We start from the raw sequence: 22,886 nt of genomic DNA, 5'->3' as shown, positions 1-22,886 counted from the left end.
TCTTCACTAAGTATTTCTTCTTGATTGTAACCCAATGGTTCTATACATCTAGAACCAAAATACCACCAGGTGTGAGATTCAAGAGCCAACACTGTTAAAAATTATGCTCTTGGCAGAGGATAACTAAGAGTGTGTAGAGCCCTATGAGAAGAAGCCTGTGTCTCTGCCATGCATCATTAGTTATATAGGATTTTCAATTCATGTAACAATGAGACCAGTTAAGTGGTGTTGTACACCTTAAATATTTGATGTTTTAATAGCTTGCCTGTTCTATAACTGCCACTTTCTCCATCCACATTGGCGAATACACTTGAGGAAAACTGTTCTCTGCGAATTCTTACATACATAAAAGCTGAAACATTATTGTTTCCATATTTTCCCAAATTGAAAATACAGGATCAATTTTCAGTCTTCTAAGTGGCACTAATTAAACAGTATTAAAGTCTAGGGGCTTAAGAAAGGAGAAAGTAGGCAACAATAAAAGTCGTCACATAAGTTCAAATGTGAAACCTTTTCAAACAGAAAATTCTCTTTAATTATTATTGAGTTTAATCTGTCTCTTACAAAGCAAGGGGAAGCAAAAACCAATCTCAAGGGTTATTTATTCAGTGAGACTCCCATTTCAGGTGGACTACTAATTGAATGACTAGGCACAGGCAGAGGAGAGAGAAACCAGACACCCCGCATTCCAGGATTTATCATCTGATGGAGGACACCAATCCTCTAGCCATCTATAACAAGAGGAAAATATGTGACAGGCTTATTTCACTTAGCATAATGCTTCAAGTCTCACCCATGTTGTAGCACGTGTCAGCATTCAATTCTTTTTTAAGACTAGATAATATTCCATTGTGTGTATGTGTGTATATTGTGTTTTCTTTATCCATTCATCTGTCGTTGGACACTTGGGTTGCTTCCGTCTTTTGGCTATTGTAAATAACGCTGTTATAAACATGAGTTTACAAACATGATGTTCAAGTCCTTGTATTCTCTTCTCTCTGTTATGTGCCCAGAAGTGAAACTGCTGGAGCATATGATAATTTTTTAAAATTTTTTGAGAAAACATCATACTCTTTTCTATACTGGCAGCACCATTTTATATTCCTACACAAGTTCTCCATATCCTCACTAACGTGTTTTATTGTCGGTTGTATAAGAAACATCCTAATGGGTAGGAAGTGGTATTCATGTAGGCTATTAACTCTTTTTCAGAACAACACTGCAAGGGTGATATTATTATCCCAATTTTATAGTAAAGAAACAGACTTGGAGACCTAAAGCAACTTCTCCGAGTGTCTTAGTGATGTGGAGTCCCTTTTGGATTTGGTTATTTTGTGCCACCATGCAAAGGGTAGCTGTGATGCACCAAGACCCCAGGCAGCTCTGCTTGGCCTAAGTGCCCAGAAACACAGTCCTTGCTTTGTTTTCTCTGGAACCTTGAGAAGCATCAAGGTAGATTCAAACTATTTTTTATATATAAGATCATTCTGGAAGCAACAGGAGTGTGAAGGAGTCAGGGACTATAATTAAGCAGCTCTTACAGTGATAGCTGAGGTCAAAGGTAATATCTCATGGAAAAGCGGTAAGCATGGAAAGAGGCAGAACTGAGAGGAGTTGTGATATGGGAGGTGCTATTGGAATAAATGATGGATTGTGACTACAGGAATGGGAGAACTACATGTCTAGACAGGGGAGAAGAGTACATTTAAAAGGGGGAATATAAGAAGTCAATTTTTAGATCTGTCAAATATAAAGTAAGTAAGGAGATTTCTTGGGAAAGGTTAATTAGGTAGAAGATGGTCAAAACAGTGTGATGATGAACTTAACGTGTTAACGTGATAGGGCCACAGGGTGCCTAGATATTTGGCAAAACATTACTCTGGGTGTGTCTAAGAGGATGTTTCTGGATGAGAGGAAGGTCTGGGTTGGTAGACGGGGTAGAGCAGGTCATTCTTCTTAATGTGGGTGATTCCCCCCCCACCCCAATCAGCTAAAGGCCTGAAGAGAACAAAAAGGCTAAGTCTCCCTCAGGTATGAGGGAGTTTCTCTTACCTGATGGCATGAGCTCAGACATCAGTCTTTTCCTGCTTTCAAATGCAAACTGAAACATCAGCTCTTGGAGTTCAAGTCTGCCAACTTTTGGACTGCAACTACATCATGGAGTCCCCTAGGTCCATGCCTCCCTTAGGTCTGGGGACTTCTCAGCCTCCATAATCACGTGAGCCAGTTTCTTAAATACACACACACATACATGATGTATATATGTATATGAATTCACATGTCTTCTCTTAACCTTTTGCTTTATGGCCCTTCTTTTCCTATGTACACAAAATCTTATGACTTAATATATTCTATCAAGTATTATAGTTATTTAAGGTTAGGTTTATTGTTAAAATGATTGAAAGGAGTTGTACATATCTGAAAATACCCAGCAAGTGCATATATGCAGACTACAGTGAATGTTGAATCAATAAAAGAGTACATGAATCAGGGACTTAAATTGAATACACATTTCTGTATCAAGGAAAAGTCAAGTATGTCTGCTTGAATCCAACAATTAGATAATTCTAAGCTTCTTATGTATGAAGTGAACCACGGGGGAAAAAAAAAAGTTTCATTAGCAATAAAGTTCCAATCAAAGAAATAACAAAGGGAAATGAGAAGGAACTTGAGAAGAAATATAAATAAAGTAACCAGTCACTTAAGAAAGGTAAGTTGAAATTGACAAAAACATCACCATTGCTGGATTTGCAATTTAACAGTAGAAAAATCAACCTGTTGCTTGGAACAGGGAGGGACAAAGGGAAAAGGAAGCCAGCAAAGAATAATTAGACATTAACTGCATGCGAGCAAAGTAGGTTCTGGTATTTTCATAAGTTTCAACTTAAATAGCAGCTTTTGCCACTCTCTGGAATCAAAGCCATTTATCATCCATGAACAACCGCCAACCAGAGCATCACCAGGGACACGCTGAGGCTGTGTTTTTTTTTTTACTAGTCCTGGGTTTTTATATAAAAGTATTGCATTTATCTGGACTGTGGAGAGTTGCTAAGCTCAGTGTTAAGGGAAAAGGCCCATCTTAGTAGTAGTGATGCTATCGTAGTTATTGTAGTCTGTCATGGTCTGGAGGAGTGAGGGAGGGAGATGCTGCATGTCGCTGTGTTGCAGACAAATGAGAATGTGGCTTTAAGGAGCCCCATGTTGCTGACCTTGTACTTTGGATAGAGAGTGCCTAACTTAGAGCAGAGATTTTTGAGAGTCCAGAGAGCACATCTTGAATCCTCACAAACTAAAGTAAATGTGTTGTAAGACAATTTTATATATAAAGTTATATATGTACAACTCTGTTCTTGGTTTTTAAAAAATCCTATTGGAATGGAGTCCCACTGACAGCATACATAGAGGAACAGCCACAAATACATGATGAAAAGCTGCGTGCATCTACAGAAGGCCTGCATACATCCACCAAGGAAGGGGAATGTTCGGCATTTGGAAAAATCACTTGAGATGCTCTGAAGATGAGGGCACGTTTTCAAATTTTCCAAAGGGCATATCCAAATGCATGGCTGGCTGCGATAGGGTAAGAGATCGGTATCCTTCACGAGAGCATAATGGGCTATGCACACGCTCCACTGGAGCCTAATGTGACAAGTGAATGGGTTTGCACACAGGCCTCAAAGAGGCCAGATGGAATAAAGCAACAGAGACATCTATCACCAGAGGACAGCGAGTCTCTGTTTTCTTCTCCTGCACACAAGTCTCTGTTGAAGGACAGGAATCAGCTTTGGTACAGCTTCCTTTAATCAGAGCACAGCTGCAGCCTCTGGTTTGTGATTCTTCTGTGGTAAGGATGTGTGTTGGGTCCTCTAGAAATTCTGACTATCCGTATGCACCTGACCCCCATCCACACAACCCACCACCCATCGCCCATACACCATCTGGCCCACACACCATCCCGCCAGGACTGACCGTCAGAAGCATTAATTTCATCCAGAAAGGCTTGAATGGGGTAGCAGTGTGAAGTAGGATTAAGTATTTTTCTAAAATCTCTCTCAAAATCTAAGTTTGGAAAATAGCAAGAAAGAGCTTTGGGGTCCAAATGGGCTCCCCAACTCAGTACAGATCAATGCATCCTTTAATCCAGGTTCTACAGTGCAATCCACCCTCACTGCCCAAAAGGAAGGTGGAGAGAGAGCAAGCAGGAACGTGATACAGAACTGCTACACAGCCTCTCCACCCAATCCTATACACTCCCCACCCCATATTTTATGATTATTTTTAAACATACAGAAAATTGAAACATTGTATAATAAATATATGACCTTAAACTAACCTACTACCACCTACAACTAACATTTTACTATACCTGATTTACCACACATCTATTTAACGATCCATCCCTTGTCATTCATCCACTTGTCAATGTATTTCTTAGCGAGGTGCAAACATCAGTGCGCGTTCTCCTAAATATTTATGCATGGATACCATTTACAAGAGCTTGCTATTTGCTTTGGGTCCTTTTATTTTTCTTTCTGAGGTAAAATTTACATATAATAAAATTATGTGTATATACACACACACACACACATACACACATGACATTAAGTTTTAACAAATTTATACGCCCATGTAACAAAAATCCCTATCAAAATAAAGAACGCTAACATCATCCTAGAATGTTGCCTTGTGTCTCTTCCCAATCTCTGCCCCTAAGCCCAGGAGCAACCACTGTTCCATTTTTTTAATCCACAAAGATTAGTTTCACCTGTTCTAGAATTTTATTGACAGGAAGTGATAGATACGTGTTCCTTTGTGTATGACCGTTAGTGGTAGACAAAACAATGGCTCCCTAAAATGCCCACTTGATAATCCTAGAACCTGCGCACATGTCCTGCTACATGGCAAGACGGCAGGGAGTAATTAAGTAGTACATGGGATTATAAATGCTAATCAGCGGACCCTGAAGCAGGGAAATTATCCTGGATTATCTGGGTGGGCACAGCATAATCACAAGCATCCTTAAATGTGGAAGAGGGAGTCAGAAGAGTCAAAACAGAGAAGTGGCCTCCTAAGATAGGGCTGACTGAACAGTGACAGCTTTGAGGGTTGACGGGGACAAGCCAAGAAATGTAGAGAGTCTCTAGAAGCTGAAAAAGGCAGGAAAATGAATTATTCCCTAGAGCATCTAGGCAGGAATATACAGCTGCCAACCCTATTGATTTTAGCCCAGTAAGATCCATCTTGGACTTCATAGCTGTGGAACTGTAAAATAACACACTTGCCTTGCTTCGTGCCACTAAGTTTGCGGTAATTTGTTAGAGCAGCAATAGGAAACCAATACACTTTTTTCCTCAATGTAATGTTTTTGAGGTTCATCCATGTAACTGTGTAGTATGCTTATCTCTTTTCATTCTGTTGATGGACACCTGGACAGTCTCTGGTTGTAGACTGTAATTATTGGGTCCTAATTCTGTGCATTTTTTTAAGCACTACCACTTGATGTGTTTGAGGACTTGATATCTTTGACCTGCCCTCACGGTGACCAGCATCTGAACTGGAAAGCACTATGGGTGATGCTTTAGAGAGCTAGAAATACATAACTCAGATCTGGTTTCAGAACCTTTGCCAAGCTCTGACAGAATATCTCAACAGCAAGATTCAAAGAGGGCGGAGCCACCCCAACATGGAGCAGGCTGTGGAGACTTTAGTATTCCAAAGTATCTACCTCTCTCCATGTATTCAGAGGAAATCAGCCAGCTTTACTATGTATTATCCCCAAGGAATGCTTTCTAATAATAATAACAAGGGCTAACTCTGTTATGATATCACCTGAACCAGTACAAAGTGAGTCTAGATTATTATGCTCTCAGCCTTAGTTTATTCATCTCTGAAATGAGGATAAAACCACCCCAATTTACAGTTATTCTGGGGAGTATTGTGATAATATAAATAAAAGAGCCATGTATGATATGCATAAAAAGCTGCTTTTATGTCCTTATTTTTCTTAAGCCCAGGACAATCCTCATATCTTTTATTTCTAGAAAAAGTATTTTACAGAAACATCAAAATCTGGGCATCTATTTGTTTCATCAACAAATAATGATTGAGCACAGACTAAGCTCTAGCTGGTCCTAGGACTTTAAAGATTGAGTCCACCCTGCTCTTCTGCTCAAGGTGCCTCGTGTGGAAGACAAAGGAGTGAACAAGCACCTATTTGGCATGGTTACCAAGAGAAAGGTGGACATGGGGTATTTAAGAGAGCACCTAACCTAATCAAGGGAGAATGTCAGGTAAGATTCATCAGGGAATGGTCCTAAACCAGAAGAAGTGAATCAAGAAAAATGAAGTGGAGTTCCCATCATGGCTCAGTGGTTAACGAATCCGACTAGGAACCTTGAGGTTGTGGAGTAGATCCCTGGCCTTGCTCATTGGGTTAAGGATCTGGCGTTGCTGTGAGCTGTGGTGTAGGTCACAGACATGGCTAAGATCCCACGTTGCTGTGGCTCTGGCAAAGGCCAGCGGCTACAGCTCTGATTAGACCCCTAGCCTGGGAACCTCCATATGCCGTAGGAGCAGCCTTAGAGAAGGCAAAAAGACAAAAAAAAAAAAAAAAAAAAAAAAAAAAGAAAGAAAGAATACACTAAGTGGAGGGGAAACTGAGGACAGGGTGCAGGAGTCAGGAAAAGCCCATGCTGCTCCCAAGGGGAGATGATGACCATTCAGATAAGTGAACACACTATACACAGGTCCACACTAGCTTGGAATCCCAAAGTCAAGTTTAAACACAGGTAGGAATAGATGATACGGGTTTTCAAATTTTATGAGTTTTCAAGTCACACAAACCAAAAACAGAATCACATTCCTGTTTGGCTATCTATAAGGTATTTGACCTGGAGAAAAACAAGTAATTTTTTTACAGCCTCAATATCTTCATTGGTAAAAGGAGTATGAGACTCTCCAGCCTACAGCAATGTTGGAAGAATGTAATGACAAAAAGTTTATATAAAGAATTTAACAGGGTGGTTGATATACTTAGTAAGCTCTCAAACAGTGTTTTCTTCTCTTTTCATTTTTCTATTATTACAAATATTCTAAAGATATGCATACTGATCCCATTCTGTGCTCAACAGGGAGCAGATAAAAGACAAATATACTATAAAATGGAATATGTCACTGGCTCTTATTGAAGGGAAAGACAATAGACCTAGCAAGTTTCACAGACAGTGCAAGTATATTAGAACCCCAAAAATAATTATATTAAGGGGTTTTATTTTATGACCAATTTAAGAAAAACAGCAGGCTGGAACAGAGAGCACCTCTCTCCATCAGGCCAGTTTGGGTTAAAGATTACAAAAGGACAAAATGTTGCAAAATAACTAAAATGCTTTTGTCTTCCTATGATGGTTGGGTTAGGGAAAGAAAAGGAATTTCATTACTATTAAGAAGGTCCAATGTCCTCAGGGGAAAGGCCAAAGACATCATAAAATATATCATTGTCCCTGGAAGACGAATACATATAAATTGTGAAAAACCATGTACATGCTAATAAAACCAATACTGATATATAGTATTGATAGGGATGGAACCAGGTTCTGGGTGAAACCTATTCAATTCAGGGTCTTCTCTAAGTAAAAAAAAAATAATAATAAATAAATAACAAAAATCACAAATCCAAAATTAGGTATTTGTATTAGTTTTCTATTGCTACTGTAACATATTACCATCAAATTAGTGGTTTAATACAATATATTTATTATCTTAGTTCTGGAGGCCCAAATTGTGTCTCAATGGGATAAAATCAAGGTCTTAGCAGAGCTGTTTTCCTTTCCAGAGGCTCTAGGGAGACTCCCTTTTCTTGCCTTTTCCAGCTTCTAGAAGACTGTCCACATTCCTTGGCTCGGATCCTGTTTCCCCCATCTTCAAAGCTACCAATGGCTCGGTGAGTCCTTCTGATATCACATCAGTCTGACAGCAACTCTTCTGAATCCCATTTTCGCTAAGGACTTTGAGATTACATTGCCCCACCCAGAGAGTCTATTTTAAAGTCAGTTGATTAGCAACCTCAATTCCCTCTGCAGCCTTAAGTCCCTCTTCCCATGCAACATATTCAGAGTCCAGGCAGCAGGATGTGGGCCTCTTTTGGAGGCTATCATTCTGCCTACAATAATATAAAGTTAATATTTAGAATGATTTAAAAAATCACATATCTTATTTTGAGATTCAAGTCCTTTTTCTGTTTGTTTGTTTATTTTGGCAACTGACAAGTGATCTTTCCATAGTCATATTTCTAATTAAACCTGGATTTTTTTCCTCACCTGCAATTCCCTACAACTTCCAACAACTTCAAGCATTTGCAGGGTACAGGAAATGACAGACCCTAAAGCTAAACTTTTTTAGCTTCATGGTTAATCTATTCTGAGAACTGAAAAAACATCACGGCAGATACAGTGCATAGTCCAAAAATATATTTCCTTATAATGTGTTTCTATAGTTCATTAATGATATTAACAAATAAGTTATTTTTATTTCTTTAATGAAATACTATTAAATGGCTATGGGTTTATGGTCTTAAAAGGCATTGAATGTTCCCCAATGTAAAGGTAATTTTCTTCTAGTAAATCTCTATTAATATTTTATTAATTATTGTTCGGCTACCAAATTTAGGTTATAGAATTTTTTTCAAGATGCAGCTCTTTAATCAGCTAAAGTATATATGATAGGTTACACATAGGAAATTACACAACATGGTATTTATATTTTAGAATATAAATCCATTTTTTCAGGCTTGACTCTCTCTTCTAGCCCAAAAGTATAGTAAGGAAAGCATCTCTCTGTTCTACCTTTGAAAGAAAAGGCTTATATTTAATGTGGTTACTACCCATGATAATTTTTTTTTTTAATTCCGTCTTTTGCCTCCTAACTATTTTCTGGAAGTCTAGCCATACGGTCCCTTATCTCCTGACATTCTTCTCTGACTGGAAAGGGATCAATTTGTGATTCCTTCCACTGTTCTCTTTTAGGCTAGGGGTACTAGCTTGGAAAAAACTCAAGTCATACAGATCTTTGCTTGGGAGCAACTGTAATTATTTTAGTTCATTTTACATGAGAAAAATAACAGCTGCCATTCGGTGAGTGCTTGCCACATGCCAGGCTGAGCATTTATGCGTCTCCTCTTGTTCGGTCCCTGTAACAATACTGGAAGGAAGGTATAATTATCTGTATTTTTCTCATGAATACTTACAAGTGGAAATAGTCATTCATGGTTCTCACATCAGAAAAGGTAACTTGTGTTGGGTTAGGGAGAGAGAACGTTCCCTGTTTTTCAAGAAGCATCTCCAAGTCAGCAGGTACCTGACTTCAACTACTGTCAGAAGTACTAGACATTAAGCACAAGGCGTTTGAAGAAGATTTGGAAATGTACAGATGTTTAAAATGATCACTGCCATTATTGTTTTTATTATTTGTTTCCTGTCACCTGGTTACAGCTCCAAAGGAAAGCTGGCGTTCAGACAGTGCCAAGCTGTCATGTTTTTCACATAAAAGTTTGCATTCACAACTACATGGAGTTTAGAACCATTTTCTCTTTGTTTCTCCAGTCAATGTAAATTAGTCATTCGCTGACTCTATTTCCCTCCAGTCCCAAAACTGCCTGTAGGATGGTCCATATTCTTGTGTCCCCACCAGCGAAGAAAGCTCTACAGCAGGATATCAGGTTTTGGAGACACACTTAGGAGGAGGACTGCCTCCTCCACCTAGAGGTCAAAGTGCTGATGCCTTTGCGAAAATACTGAATAAGGGTTCTAAAACTCAAAGCTCTAGAATGGAACCAAGAAAATGGGATGTGATCTTGTGTAAAATCCCTTGGAAATCACCAAAGCCATTCTGCCAGCTGGTGGCCGAAGACTCTTGCTATCCAACAAAGCAAAAGAAAACAAGAGACAGGACTGTTTGTGAACAAATTTGTCACTCCTTTACCCCCAAGAGGCACTTGGAAAACTCCAGAGACCAAATTCCCAGGGTCCCTTGCTATGGAAAGCAGATTTCCTATGTATTTCAAAGACGCCAAAGCTGGCTCTTTCCAGAATACACAGGAGAATACAAGAGGAGCCAGAAAGCGCCCACAGAAATCTGATGCATAGATGCTAAAAGGGACTGTAGAAATCCTTATTTTACAGATGGCAGGGTTTGAGGTCCACATAGTTCAAGTGACTCAATTCAGAGAGAAGAAGAACTCACGTTTCCCTGGGGAAATCGTACCACAGTGCCTCCTGGAGAACTTCACCTTGTAGCGCATGCAGCTTAGTTTATGAGCTTGTTTAGCATAAAACTCTATGCTCCTGTGCAGGTGCAGAATTAATATTACGGCATAAATACTGCCTACTGCCGTATTATATATCGGCTGTTAATTAAAAGGGGAACAATGGATAAAATGCCAGAAATCACTTAGAATCTGTAGAAATAAAATCAATAGATCTAGCTGAATATCACGAGCCAAAATGCACTGGGAAAAAAGAGAGTTGGGGGAAATCCAAATGCAGTATGTTTTTATGTACTTATTCTTATAATTCTATATTTGATATTATGCAACAAAGCCTTTTGTGTCCCTTTAACATTAGGTTATAAAGTATGTGCTTCACAAAAGCATTAAAATGAGGGAGGAAGTGAGAGGGAGTGAAAAAGAAACCCTTGGTTTTTTAAAAGCATTCTTTTGTTTTTCTCCTTGCTTGTGAATCTGTCCCCTGAACTCACTGCTGCATCGTTTTAAAATTTTTTTTCTATGCTCCCAAATGCCTTACTTGAAACTTCCCTTCATATTTAAAAACAAATGGAAATGCTGCTTAATTCATTTTGCTTTCCAGGGAGTAAAGGAAATGAAAATTAAAAGTGGTTTCGCTCCCATAAAGAATGCTTCAATGCAGAGATTTCGATGGTAATATTACAAGAAAAATTGTATTTATATATTTTCTGTTCATCTTTCTAGAACACCTCTCCTCACCTACTTTAAATTTGCAATACCCTAAAAACTGCATTTGTGGTGACCCAGCATTGGTAATGCATTTAGTAAGATTTTTAAAAAAAAACACCTAAAAAGCAGGCCAAAAAAAGTGCAGAGTACAGGCTGGAAATGCAATGTTTAAAGTCCCATTAAAAGAAGGTCACATTTTTGTTACTACTATAAGTTTTTCAAGGGTTTGCACCACATTTATCTTACCTGCATGGTCTACTATCTAGAAAAATGCCTGCTGTGTATTAGGCGTTTATTAAATATATGCCCCATCGGAGTTCCCGTCATGGCTCAGCAGTTAACAAACCCAACTAGCATCATGAGTACACAGGTTCGATCCCTGGTCTCACTCAATGGGTTAAGGATCCAGCATTGCTGTGAACTGCGGTGTAGGTTGCAGATGCGGCTCGGATCCCTCGTTGCTGTGCCTGTGGTGTAGGCCAGCAGCTACAGCTCCTGATTCAACCCCTAACCTGGGAACCTCTGTATGCCATGGGTGCAGTCCTTAAAAAAAAAAAAAAAAGGTGCCCAATTAATTTCAAATTAATTGTAGTTTGTACTTTTTGTGAACCAATTACCTCCTGTGGCCAAAGACTCTACCCACAGCCTTGTCCAGGAATTTCAGAGAAAACCACGGATGAGCAGAGACGGAGGAGAGGTGGGAGGCATGAAGGCAACCAGGCTGCATAGGTTGAATTCTGGATCAGATTTATTAACGATGAGTCAATGAGTGACTTAACCTCTATAAGCTACAGTTAGTCCTCTGTACAAATAAAGATAATACGTTTTTTATATTATCCTACTCCTATGATGTTCAAAATTAATGTCTAATGCCAGAAGTGAGCCCTCATCACGTGTTAAGTCTCACTGATATTGCTCTGCTGTATTAGATTCTTACTGCTTCTGTAATAGAGCACCACAAACCTACTTCAAACAACACAAATTTTTTTACCTTCAAGTTCTGGAAGTTGGAAATTCAAAACAAGTCTTACAGAGTTGAAATCAAGTTTGTTTGCAAGGTTTATTTATTTATTTTTTGGAGGCTTCTTGGAAGCAGAATCTATTCCTTAACCTTCTGCAGCCTCTTTTGGAGGCTGATGCATTCCATGGCTTCCACCTGCATCATTCTAATCTCTACTTCCATCATCGCTTCATCTCCATCTTCTTGCCAGGCTCTTGTAAGGACCATGTGGGCCCCACCCTGATAATCCTGGATAATCTCCCTAATCTCAAGATCCTTAACTTGTCTGCAAAGTTTTATCAGATAAGAACATATTCACAGGTTATGGGAATTTAGATATCCACAGCTTTGGATATCCACACCTTTATCCAGCTGACCATATACACCAACATGATAACAAATCTTTACATTCACAGATCTGTGAGTTCACTACCGTAGTTATTCTATCCTTAATCACCTAATTAGGGAGGTTAGGTGAGGTTTTGCTGGTTTGTGGACTTTGTTCTTCTATTTGTTTAACTGAATTTGGCCAAATCTTAGGAAATGTGGGGATTGTGGTGGCATTTCTGAGATGGGACAGATGGGGTGCCCTGGGATATGTATTTTTTTTTTTAAAGCCCCATGAGTTATTTTGAATTTACTCAACTTTCATTCAATTAATATTTATTAATGTTTTAGAAGCTGAAGACTTCAAAATATCCAACCACATTTTATGTTGGAAAACTAGATAAAAATTTAATAGACATGACAAAGGAAATGTCTGTCTTAAATTGCAAAAATTCTAAAATAAAATATTAAGGAGACTAACTTGAGCATGAGATGAGGAAACAAAAACATGGAGACCTGCTACCGAAGGAAATAGTATTTGCTATGTTTAGTCTTATTTGTTTGTTTTGTTAACTCTTGAGTTTGGCACATTGGAAAACACTTTGTTCCTCCCCTCATCACCTGTGATGGTTAATTGCTTGTGTCAACTTGACCAGCCCATTCTCCTCCTATCTCTGTTTCAGTTGATAGGCAAACTTGATTCTGCCTAATGAGTCAGTACAGATAAGAACATTCATTTACTTGAGCACATTTATGTCAATGTCACTAAAAAAAGATGCCAGTAGTGGGCCCTTAAGATGTAAAACATTCTAGGTCATTGTGTTCTGACTTTTGTCCCTTAAAACCCTGTTCAAGTGATATATTCATCACGCTGAGGAGAAACTGAGTCTGCTATTTACATAAGGAAAAGGACTAGTGAAATGGGTAAAGGACTGAGCTGGGAACAGGAAGACCCCTGTTCCAATCCAATCTGACCTTCCATAAGCTTTTAGATCCTTGAAAAATACACACAACCTTGAAAGGTTTCAGTATCTTCAGATGTTAAAGGTGGAATTTTCCTTAGTATCTGAGATCATTTATATTTGTGAAGTTTATGATTATAACCTGATTTTAAATATATATCCAGACACTATAACAATACCATCAATTAAATAAACACATGGTGCTTAACAATGTGCTAGATAATGTTTAGAGTGTTTCCTAATGTTAAATCTTTTAACTCTCACAAAATCTTACGACACAGGTATTGCTACTATCCTCATTTTCTGGTCGAGGAAACTGGGGCACAGACATGGGTATTTTACCCAAGATCACAGAGCTCGGATTTGAGCCTTGAGGTCTGGCTCCAAGGTCCTTGCCTCTTTCATTCTGCCACAATGTAGAATTTGTCAAACTTTGATGTAAACACAAATAATAAGTAGTGATCACAAAATCTGATCACAAAATTGCCAATGTAACACTAATAACATTTTTATTTCCTGCTGTACATAGCCCTATATACCTTATGTCTCTAATTTGATGAGTTTTATTCTTATTCCTAGAAATATCTTTCTTCCCTGTTCTATTGCCCATTAATTTAGCAACAAAACTATTACTTGATACTTAAGTTTCAGTTTCCTGAGTGGTAAAATGATTGAAAAATTACCTTAATGACATGAAATATGATATAAATGCCAAATGATTACAGTCAAGACCAGAAAATGCAGAACCTGCTTGAGTAGGCACTGGGCTAATGCTCAGCATCAACTATCTTATAATTCACTGGATTAAAATCTTCTTGAGGTCAGAGACAACATCTGAGTACTGAATGAGTAAATGAAATCAAAGTGGGCAGGTCTATCCTCATATTAAATTGAAAAAATGACAACCCACAACTTTAAATACACTGATCATTGTAACACACGGCAGTAGGTGGTCAGCCAGAATCTTGTGCACTTATGTTGTGAGACATGTTTTTATAATATCTTCTTAGCCTCTTTGCTGAAAACTCCATCTTGTCCTTTCTTACTTTGTCCCATCTTCCTGGAGAACAGTCATGGTGCTGGTAAATGACTTAAGCTTAAGAACAAAGACCTAAAGGCATGGGTTATTCGAGGGGCCAGCTGAATCAGGACATAATACAATGGTCTAGGCGCACAGGACCTGTGCAGATTGGCACGCCATTTGCACAAGCATGGTATGTCCTCTAAAGAATAAGAGAAAGAGGAACCTCATGGCCAAGTGGTTTATGAGTGGTCATTAGCAGAATATGCATTAGAAAAGAGAACCAAGGTGCAAACCTAGGCACACAGGGTTGCCACAAATAGGCATACAGTTTGCAGAAGCACAGTGAGGATTCTCTGAAATGCTATGCATAGATAGCTAACTCAAATGCTAATGATTCTTAAATGCCTAAAGTTTAGAGTAAAAGTTTAACCATCTACCAGCTAAGTGACTTTTAAAATAATAAAAGAACTTATAAAATAATAAAAAAACCCTATATCCTACACCTACAACTCCCTTTTCATTTGACATAATCCTCAAGAGCACAATAAAAGCAGTGTGGTTTCTTCAGGCAGGGCTCTTGGTCCCTGAGACCTTGAGTCCCCCAGTTCCCAACTTTACTTGAGATAAATGTCTCTGTGTCTTGTTTTATGTTAACTTTTTTCCCTTAAGTTCCATAGCACCCGTTCTTCAGCCCCATTGGTCTCAGCACACTTATTTCTTGGAATAGTGTTATTTCCAAGATGTTGCATCTGTGCAGCCAGAAGAACTTAGAGAACTTTGTACCTATCACTCAATAAAGAACCAAAGTACCAGCAGCCAGATCCATAGGCATGAAAAATATAATATATTCTTTCTGGATGACAAATACATAGATCATGTGTATTAACTTTATTATTCATTATCATTTTCCTGGGCTCAGGTGGTTATGTCATTCCTTTATCTGGGTAAAGCCAATAAATGCACTGATTCTTAATAGTGATGATGTCCTTTCTGAACCAATCTTAAGAAGGTTTGGTGATATCACCAAATTAACTTTGCAAATTCAATTTTTAAGCAGTGTTTATATAAGTCAGGGGTTTTTTTAACAGTTTACTTCCTAGCCTATTGTTTCCATCTATAATCTGATAAAATATCTCCTCTGCTCTAGTCTCTATGTTAAATAGAACATCTCTTTCTATTCCTACCTAAGATAACATCTTAAATATCATTGTCTCAAACACAACTTTTCTTATCTCTTATATATTATTACTGTCTTGGATTTTTTCTTTTAAATATTTGGCATCAGTTTCTCCCACTAGACTTTCAACTCCATGATGCTATCTATGTATTGTCTCATTGTCTCAGTTCTGGTCGCCAGCGCAGCCTTGCTGCCAAGCTTTGAGAGAAGAGATACGGAGGCACACCTGACCCTTCTTAAACACCCAGGGCTTGACTGCTGATTAGGATAGGATTAGACTATGCACGTACCTTAGCCTCCCATATTTTTCAAGGTTGGGGTCTCTGTCTCATATACATAGTCTCTCCTTCCAGCAGTGCATTTAGGCAATCTGCTTTTTTGTAAGGCATCCTATCCTTTTGGGTAGGTAAGTCCAACTAACAAAAGATAGAATTTTGAAACACTATAGTGAGCACACAACTTAAGTCTCTCCTCCAGTCTTGCTCTTCCAATAATGAAACTGCTTTTTCAATAATTCGTCATGTGTCTACTTCTTCAAATATGTGTGTAGCACAGATTTGTTATTTATGAGGACCCTAAAATTTCAACATACTGGCACATTGGCCAGGAATCTTGAAAGAGCCAGGAATGGGTTGGTGTTATGTGAAGCACAGTACCACGTGGGTAAATTGATGCTTCCAGTGTGGCTGGGGTCCTTGACCTTCCAGGATCACATTTCTTATCACAGCAGTTTATTGTAGCAAGTGTCCATGGCGCTTATCAGCTATTTTATAAGTGGCCTAGGGCTTAGTAAGCACATCTGACATTGACTTTTGTAGCTGACCTTGCCTCATACAGGTGTAGCTTTGACCCAAGCAAGCATGAATGAGACAGGGATTAGATTATTGAGGGCAAGGCAGTCTCTTAGTCTCAGTTAAGGCTCACTTGATACAGGTTCCTCTGGCACTGAAGGGTGAAATGATTTTTGTTCTTTGTAGTGTTTCTCATTGTCAACTGGCTGAGGCTTCAGTCTGCAAAAAGAGTTAATATCCATGTGGGCTGTAATATGACTAGTTGAGGTCTCAGTCTTTGAATTGTCAGTGTTTGACATTAATAGAGGCTATTAGTTTAGCTATTTCAAATTCCTTTCTCTTGCTACACTTGAAAGGGCATCCAATTCCAAACAAAATAAAGATGAGGAATGCCAAGTAGCTAATCTCTTGGATTCTGTGACATGCTTACAGTCTCTGAAAGCCACCTCCTTCCACATAGTTTCAAAGTGACTCTGATTTGGTCCACGAAATAATGGCTGATTTTGTTAACCAACAGATAAAGAAGAACAAGGGAGAGAGGCATGTCATATTGGAAATGACTTTTACTTGAACCTGAGTTTAAGGGATATTGGAGATGATCACAAAGTTAAAATTCCAAACTCAGCCAAGAAATATTGTACCTACATTTGTGTTAGAAATAAAGTTTATAGACAATGTGCATAAAAATATAGAGAAGTTTAATTGGTTTAAATGACTATGTCTCAGGCAACAGTTTTACCTTTGGCAAGAACATGAGGCAGATTTTCAAGGGATAACGAAAGCAAGGGACCTACCTGAGAAAGTTACCTTGAGGTCTTTACCATCCAATTAGAACTAAATGAAAGGGAAATGAGCTGCATTTGCACCAAATGCTCTTCCTCCGGATATGGCAAAATTTCTCAGCAGTGAGCTTGAGTGACTTCCCTGGAAGGAGCTCATATCCGAGAAAAGCACTGAGAAGTATCATCTTATAACAGCAGATGGGAAGCCTGCAGCAGCAGCAGCAGTTAGGAAACCATTTCATGAAGGCTGGGACAGCCCTACAAAGCAGTTACGGTCTATCTGAACACTTGAGAGGGGAAATTTTTATAGATCATAAGATACCTTAAGCCTCCTCAAGTTAGTTTCAAGACCATCGTAGTCGTTAAAAACATAGATGTTGCCCTGCTCACCGCCCCCCCAAAATGTTGATTCCATATAATTTTTGAGCATTTACTATTTGCTAGGCAATGCTTTTGCCTCTGGGGATATAAAGGGAACAGAGACCACAGATGCCTATATCCATGGAGCACAGATCTTAGAGGCAGAAAACGAACAAGATAAATGGGGGGTATATAGCATGAGAGAGTATGGCAAGTGATAGGGAAAACAAAAGATCAGAGAACAGCAAGTGGCCACTGAAGGAAAAACTGGTGACCAAGGAAGGTCTTACTAATGGGAAGGAGAATCAAAGAAAAGCAAAGCGGATACAAAAAGGGGTGGGGGTAGGGGCGGGGAGGAGCAGAGAACAAAATAACAGATTAGAGCCAAGTGCTGGCGTTGTATCCTTTAATAGGGAGCCACAGCATATAAAATATCAAGGAGAACATAAGAAAAGGAAGAGTTCAGACCTCAGAGAGAAGGGAAAGTTGAAAGAGAATGAATAAAACACTACAAGCAACATTCACCCCACATATGATGCAAAGGGAAAGAAATCAGTTTAGGGAGCCCACAAGAACGTTCAAAACTCCACGGGACACAACGCCAAAGGCACAATCCATGAATCATAAGCTGGACTTTGTTAAAATTAAGAATGCCTGCTCTGTGAAAGGCAATGTCAAGAGAGTAAAAAGACAAGCCACAGATAACAGAGATAACATTTGCAAAGACACGTCTGACAAAGGACTCTTATTTGAAATATACCAAAAACTTCTGAAACACAAAAATAAGGGAAAAAAAAAAAACTGGATTAAAAAATTGGTCAAACACCTTGATAGACATCTTACCAATAAAGATATACACATGGCATGAGTAAAATAAAAGACGATCCATATCATAAGTCATCAGGGAAAAGCAGACTAAAACAATAAGGTATCACTGATATCACTACACACTTCACTAGAATGGCCAACATCCAGAACACTGACAAGAGCAAACAGTGGCAACGGGGGCTCTCATTCATGGCTGGTGTGAATGCAAAATGATACAGTCACTTTGGAAGACAGTTTGGTTACTTTTTACAAAACTAAATATAGTCTTACTGTATGATCCAGAATGCATGCTCCTTGGCATTTATCTAAGGGAGTTGAGAACGTATTGTACAAAAATCTGCATGAGCGCACACACACAGATACATACATGCATGTGCGTGTGTGTATAGCAGCTTCATTCATAATTGCCAAAAAAAAAAAAAAAGTTGGAAGTAATCAAGATGTTCTTCAGGATGTAAATGAATGAAAAAAGTGTGGTACATACATATAATGAAATGTTATTTCTTTGTCTAACAAGGAATGAGCTATCATGTCATGGAAAGACAAGGAGGAACCAGGGGTTGGGCAGAGAATGAATAGATGAACCACAGAAAATGTTTAGGGCAGTGTCGTCTAAAATATACAACCTGAAAGTTGGGGTGAAATTATGACTTAAGCCCAGGAGAGAGCATCTCAGAGAGCCCTGAGAAACTGCTGGGAGCAGGCAGGAGGCAAGGGGGGAAAAGCTAGGATATATAACTTTTTGCAACAAAGGGAAGGTAATAGGAACAAAAGATTTGCAGAATTAGTTAATTTACAGAAGATTTACAGAAAAGCCCTTTCTAGGGGAAGGCAGAAAGTTCTAGGCTTACTGGAATCACTCCTTTGATATGCACCTCAGCTGTGGGCCAGTCTCCTCTGTTTCTTCCCTGAGTTCCCTCAGGGCTCACTGGCCCACCCTTGGGAGTGGCTGTTCTCACGGAAGACCTTGACATCTTTTGTTTAGCCCACTAACTGCAGCCTCAGAGGCAGTATGGCTCTGAAATACTGCCCCAAATAGGAAAGGGGGAATATCAAGATATAAGTTGTAAAAGTGAAGGGGGAGATACATGCAGCCATGCACATATTTTATTTATTTGTTCATTTATTTTTGTCTTTTTAGGACCGCACCCAAGGCATATGAAAGTTCCCAGCCTAGGGGTTGAATTGGAGCTGCAGCTGCCAGCCTACGCCACAGGCACAGCAATGCCAGATCGGAGCTGTGTTAGCAACCTACCTCACGCCTCATGGCAACACCAGATCCTTAACCCACTGAGCGAGGCCAGGGATTGAACCTGTGTCCCCATGGATAGGAGTCAGATTCGTTTCTGCTGAGCCACGACAGGAACTCCCATGCACACATTTTACAGACATTTGCTGCTGGTCTCGTGAAGGTGACAACTAGTCACAGACATTAGTCATCATCGACGGATTTAAGTGTTTTTCTAGATCTGAGGAGATGCAAGAATTAGGCTCATGAAATCTTCTAAAAATATCGTACTATCTGAAAGCCCATTCTTCCAGTTTTCTCAGGGCACAGAGTGCCTTCACTGCTGGTCTCCACCCTGAGCTCCACTCAAGGGATGCTGTGGGTCGGCAGCTGCAGTGGCTCATGGTTTACACAATGTAGAGGCTGATGGCAAGTGCCAAACTTCAGTTCATAGTAGTAAAACTATTCTATATTATACTATAATGATGGATACGTATCATTATAGATTTATCCAAATTCATGGAATGTTCAGCACCAAGAGTGAACCCTAATGTAAACTACAGACCATAGGTGATTAAGGTGTGTCAGTGCAGGTTCATCTCTTGTAACAGATCTACCACTCTGGCAGCAGTTGTTTCTAACAGGGTTAGCTATGCATGTGTGGTGGCAGGGTGTAATATGGGAAATCTCTCTACCTTGGCCCTCATTTTGCTCTGAGCGTGTAACTGCTCTAAAAAGTCTTAATAATAATAATTTTAAAAACTTTAAACAATCAAAAACTTGCAACAATGGGAGTTCTTATTACGGCTCACCAGGTTAAGAACCTGTCATGATGCCCTTAAGAATGCGGCTTCGACCCCTGGCCCACTTGGTGGATTAAGGATCAGGTGTTGCCTCAAGCTATGGTGTAGGTGCAGCTGCAGCTCGGATCCAGCATTTCTGTGGCTGTGGTGTAGGCTGGCAGCTGTGGCTCCAATTCTACTCCTTGGCGCCCAGGAACATCCATATGCCACAGATGCATCCTTAAAAAGAAAAAAAAAAAAGAGAAAAAATCTTTCAACAATCATGGGTATATTATTAAGGACAAAGACCTGATAATAATACTACTACTAATAAATTTAGCAGGCCCTCCTGGAAAGGAAAAACAGGAGAGGATCAGAGGGTATGAGAACTAACCCACTACAGCAGAAAAAAGATGAAACAGTAGAAGGGATGTGATTTGCCAGCAAAATACAGCAAGTTATTTCAATTCTAAAACATCCAAAAGCAAAGCAGAGGAAAGGCAACGTTTAGGGTGAGCACATGTAACAAGTTCTTAGCAGTCACTGGGTCTTCTGGGGCAACACTTTTTGAAGTCTGAGCAGCAGCTGAAGGCAGAGATCTGCCGTTGCTGATTCTGCAGATGGAACAAACGTGAGGAGAGAGGGCACCGTCTGGGATCCAAGAGGGAATTTAATAGGTTTCACATTATGGAGGATGGAGGGGAAAAAAAGAGCCAGCTGAAGAACCACAGGTACAAATTTGCAAACTCTTCAAGGCAGCTCAAATGTCTCAAATACCATTCGGAGAGATGGGAGCTGGTTTGCTTGGATGCCGCCTCAACCCTATCTGATAAGCACAGCACTGTGATTCCACCAACATGTCAGAGAGACGATGAATAACTAGATTCTGGTAAGGACATAGTTGAGGAGATTTCTCTCTGTTTTTCGTCTTTAATAGAATCTGGGTCTGAATTGAGCTAAACACAGCTGACTCTTGAGCAATACAGGTTTGAACTGTGTGCATTCACTTACAAGCAGATTCTTTTCGATAGTAAATACTACGGTACTATGAGATCAGTTGTTGATTGAACTGGCATACCTGAGTATATGGAGGGCCAACTATCAATTACACTCGGATTTGTGACTGCGTGGAGGGTCAGCCCCCCTACACTCTGTGCTTTTCAAGGGTCAGGTGTACTGGGTTAAAATAATACTATTTATACATGATAACACTTGGACATGCTGGGGTCGCCTGTGTTCCCTGAGCGTTGAGGGTTTGGTACCAGTGCTGTGAATATCTTGTATGAGCTAACTTTTAAAAACTAGGGCACATGAGAAACTTTGAGTAAAAGTATCTGGAACCCACAGGCCATAAATGAACCTAAGTCTTTCCAGTAAATGGACCCAAGCCACAGCCACTAAGGGAGACTATTCCCACAGGCATTTGACCAAGTCACCTATCTGAGGATGAGTAGAGAAAGACATTGAAAAAAAAAAAACAAAAACAAATAAAAAACCCCAACACATTTGGACTCTAGTTTCTCTTGGGTTTACCTTAAAACTTTTTATTCAATTTTAACTTAAAATAGAACAATGAGATTCCAATTCTGAGATTTTATTCCTTCTTTGAATTTAATAATGGCAGATAGTATTCAAATTTTTAATTGATAATGTTTTTAAACACTATATTCCTTAGAACAATCACACGCTATGGGAAAATATTCATATATTTTGCCATGCTTTCTGCACAGTATATCCGATAACCTGACTGGTTGTATTTGAAATAAGATGTAGACTAGAAAGTGAACTTAGCAGGTTGCAGTTTGGGTTAGAAGTTGTTTTAATTCACGAACCCTTCATGTTCTTAGCTTTCAGTTCACTGTGTGCCAGAGGTCCAAAAAGATGAATAAAGTTGTGGCTGTAGGAATGGTCTCATGAAGTAGAGACTATTGGTCTTTCTGGAGCAGACGGCCACAGCTTTAGGGGACCATGACCTTTATTTTGAAACCTAAAGAGCTAAGAGGACACAGTCCTGGAAATCTGGGAGGGAATCCCTCTGCATCGTGTCCTTCAGGCAGGCTGCCTCAACTGCCACGCATCTCGTGAGGCTGTCAACCGCATTCACTCTTTCAAAGGGTGAGGAGAAAGAAAACAGGAAACTAGGTCTGCAGCCATGCCTGGATGAACTTCCACTCAGCGGAGCCCGTGGCTAGAGAGCTGAGGACTGCTAACAAGGATCCAGTGCTATTTCCCCAACCTCAGGCTCCTGTCCGAAAGGTGAGATACTGATTTCCATTTAACAGACAACCAGCAGAGACTCACTTCAGAAGCACACAGCGGGCCTCTCGGGCTGACATCACTCCCCTCCCATGAAAGATTAGGAAACTGGACTCAGAGTTAAGCAACCTTCCCAGAGACACACAGTAAATGACACGAAAGAACTCAAAACTCGATCTGTCTCATGTAAAAGCATCTGCTGCCTCCACAGCATATCATCCTGCAAGAACTGGCCCTTGTCTTCCTCCCTAACCACATCTCCCACAGCTCAACCTCAGGAATCTTTCCCCTCTGTTGTAATTAAATAATAGGAATATCATATATTCTCTTAGTTCCCCAGGACTTTCCACATCCTGTTTCTTGCCTTTTAACTTATGTTACTCCTCCTCATCCTTCAGCGAGT

At 39.6% G+C, this 22,886-nt stretch overlaps 1 long non-coding RNA gene across 13 annotated transcripts in view; it reads right to left on the bottom strand.

Annotated features, from left to right (window-relative positions):
• LOC110262070 (uncharacterized) overlaps nt 1-22,886 on the bottom strand; it is a 1,266,882-nt gene that overhangs the window by 1,109,777 nt on the left and 134,219 nt on the right. The window contains exons 6-7 of one of the 13 annotated variants that reach the window (XR_014813702.1): nt 2,053-2,230; nt 266-451 (exon numbers count right to left, since the gene is read on the bottom strand). The exons of 9 other annotated variants lie outside the window; for them this stretch is intronic. This is a non-coding gene — a long non-coding RNA (uncharacterized LOC110262070). Of the gene's footprint in view, nt 1-265; nt 452-2,052; nt 2,231-6,802; nt 9,196-16,380; nt 16,467-22,886 lie in introns of those variants that run through there. 3 more of the 13 variants (XR_014813714.1, XR_014813700.1, XR_014813715.1) reach the window with 3 other exon arrangements.

The sequence above is a fragment of the Sus scrofa genome, chromosome 8 (genome assembly GCF_054392235.1).
Source record: "Sus scrofa isolate SSC_HxYL_T2T_F1_AM1 chromosome 8, Sscrofa_HxYL_maternal_Yorkshire_Landrace_v2.0, whole genome shotgun sequence".
NCBI classification, from domain to species: Eukaryota; Metazoa; Chordata; class Mammalia; order Artiodactyla; family Suidae; genus Sus; species Sus scrofa.
The sequence above is the reverse complement of the archived record's forward strand: the minus strand, read 5'-3'. Positions and strand labels throughout refer to the sequence as shown.